This window comes from Mus pahari, chromosome 15 (assembly GCF_900095145.1).
Source record: "Mus pahari chromosome 15, PAHARI_EIJ_v1.1, whole genome shotgun sequence".
NCBI lineage: Eukaryota > Metazoa > Chordata > Mammalia > Rodentia > Muridae > Mus > Mus pahari.
The window spans coordinates 31,263,437-31,266,222 of record NC_034604.1 but is presented as its reverse complement, the minus strand read 5'-3'; the positions used below and the strand labels follow the sequence as shown (position 1 = coordinate 31,266,222).

The following is a 2,786-nucleotide window of genomic DNA, read 5'->3' as shown; positions in this document are numbered from 1 at the left end:
CCTCCCATCGCTAAGAATCAGTCATGTTCTATCTTATGGGCTGACATGACCTCCTCACACCTCACAGCAGATGGAACCAGCAATCCAAGGCCTAGGGAAAGATGTGCTGGCGTCCACGGAGGATGCTAGAGAGGCAGCAGCCTGACTCTGCCCTTGAGATGTTGAGCATTGCAAGGCTGGGAGGGGCTTTAGGGCCTGAGGATGCCTGAGAAGGCATCAAAGTCATACACTTCATGAATGGTACTGTCTGGAAATGCCGTCAGAGGGAGGAGAGGCTACAGTCAGGACTCCGGACAGTTTCCCAGGAGAGATGTTCCCTGGACAGGGCAGGAGGGGCCTGAAGCCTCCTAAGCTGCTTCAGTGCCTATAGTATACACTGTGCCCACCCCAGGGCTGGACATCACAGGCTGCCAATAGAGCTTCCCGCACATTAGAGAGAGGCACGATGTGAGTGGATAGAGCAAGGGTGCTGCTGAGAATCCCACATTTCCTTTTCTTTTTGCTTAGCTCTGGACTAGCTCCCTCCAGAGCCAGCTCTCATTGGCCCTGCCTTTCTTGCCCCGCCCCAGGGTCAATTTCCTCCTTGACAACAGCCCACCTCGGGCAAGGCAGCTCCAGTGTTGTAGGTAGGAGACAGGGCACCCCATCATTTCTCTACAGAGCAAGGCTTGGGGTGAGCAGTTCATTCCCACTGTGTGTGGCTGGAAGACGGCCAGGCTCTCACCCTCCATACAGTACAGAGAACTCTTCTGACACCTCAACGGTCCTCCTCCTCCTCCTCCTCCTCCGAATGTGCAGTGTCCTGACATCAGGCAAGTAGTTAGCTGCTCATTTGCCTTCTACCTCGCTGAAAGAGGCACTCGAAAAGGCTCGGCTACGCTTGTCAAGGCTGACATCGTGAAAGTTAGTGACCCAAGGTGTGCATAGTACACATCAACGTTGAGTGCCATGACTCCTCACGACCCACTAATACTCAGCCCAATGTCCAAATTACAAAGCCTTTCCAACGAGGATCCTTCCAAGCCTGCCTCAGCTTCCCCCTTCCTCTCAGTCTATTCCTAATCTGCTTGGTCTTGTGGGGGTTTGCACATCCAAACCCTGCTGTTCCATCTGGACCTTGGCTCCTGCTAATCTCCCACCACCACCCCTGCCTTGCTCTGTCTTCCTCAGCCTCCAGGTCCCCACTTGTCTGTCACCTCTTCCAAGAACTCTTCCTTGCCCTTCAGTGTTGACTTGTCTCTGTACTTTAAGACCAACACTTGCAAAACCCCTCTGGCAGCCATCCTTGATTGTGTCTCCATCCTGATTGTAAGCCCTCTGAGGGGAATACCCCTCCTTCTTCCTCTCTTCCCTGCTGTCTAGCAGAGGGCCTGGCATCACATGGGTGCCTGACAGAGACCATTGGAATCAAAGTGAGACGAGCAGGCAAAGGCAAGCAGTGGGGAAACGTGTGACGGACGACACCCATGATGGGCAGCAGGTGAAGGGTAAGGAATAGAACAGTAACAACCCCAAGGTCTCAGGTCCATGGTGTTCCAGGCTCTGTTCCAGGCAGTTCTAATTCTGCCCTTACAAAAATCGTACGTGGCGGGCATTATTCCTGTCCAATTTTACAGGTGAGTGAAACACAAGAGAAAAATCACAATGAGTTGAGAGAGAAAAAAGACAATCTGGGATTTTTTTTTTGTTTTTTGGTTTTTGTTTTGTTTTTTGTTTTTTTTAAAGTTCATGAGCAATGATGTGGAAGGACTTGGCAAGATATCTGTGGGGAGAGTAGCTGGATGTGGGAATGGCTTGGGTTAGAGAACCATGGGAGGAGGACGTGATGATGTCCAGCTTGCTAAGCCACAGAGGACATTTATACTGAGCCCAGAAGTGCAATTCAATTGAGATGTGGAAAAGCCATGGCCGGTTCCTGAGCAGGAAGTTGGTAGGATGGAATCCAGCTATGGTGTGATGGACGAATTAGGAGAGAGAGCTGGCAGAACTGCCAGGAGGGTGTGGGCATCACCTCCCCGCCCCGACCGGTCCTCAGGCTATTTGAATTCTTCTTCCACCGAAGCCTTGCGTGGGTGCTGACATGGGTGACTTTGGGACCCCAGAGCTGGACCGCAACTGCAAGTCTCCTGGGGCCTCAGCTGCATCTTTCTGGCTTGGCTGAGGATGGCTGCTCATGGCTGTGACCATGACCTGGGCTGGGCTGGATCTCTCCCTCTCGGCCACTTTAATGAAAAGCAGTTGTATTTGCCACGAACTTGTAAGAGGAGAGGGGAGAAAATCAGTTGAGTCCCTGGCCCCATGTGGGTCTCTCATCCCTCTCTGGGTCTCTTTCTTCCCCAGCTCCCAAGTCCTCCATCTTCCTTCCTGGTCCTCAGCCTTACTGCTCCCCATGTGGGCTTTTAGAGCAGAGAAGCTGGCCGGGTAGGGATGGGGTCACAGGTGCCTCAGTGCCTCTGGCCGGGCTCCTTAGCACAGCCCCCCCCCCCCCCCTCCCCCCTCCCTCCCCCCTCCTTTATGCAGATGAGAGACTTGGGCTGTATGTGCTTTGAGGTTCTTGTGGCCCCCATGTGAGATCTCTGTCTGTCTGTCTCTGTCTCTGTCTCTGTCTGTCTCTCTATCACCATCTCTATCTCTGACTCTATCTCTGTTTTCTCTGTCTCTGTCTCTCTGTCTTTCTGTCTCTCTGTCTCTGTCTGTCTGTTTCTGTCTCTATCTCTCTCTCCATTACCATCTCTCTCTATCTTTGACTGTCTTTCTGTCTCTCTATCTGTCTCTCTCTGTCTGTC

The 2,786-nt window shown here is 52.5% G+C and overlaps 1 long non-coding RNA gene across 1 annotated transcript in view; it reads right to left on the bottom strand.

Annotated features, from left to right (window-relative positions):
- Positions 1–1,649: 1,649 nt before the first annotated feature.
- The window catches only part of LOC110333133, a 4,040-nt gene continuing 2,903 nt past the window's right edge, over positions 1,650–2,786 (bottom strand). Inside the window, exon 2 of the long non-coding RNA XR_002381064.1 lies at positions 1,650–2,254. This is a non-coding gene — a long non-coding RNA (uncharacterized LOC110333133). The remainder of the gene's footprint in view (positions 2,255–2,786) is intronic.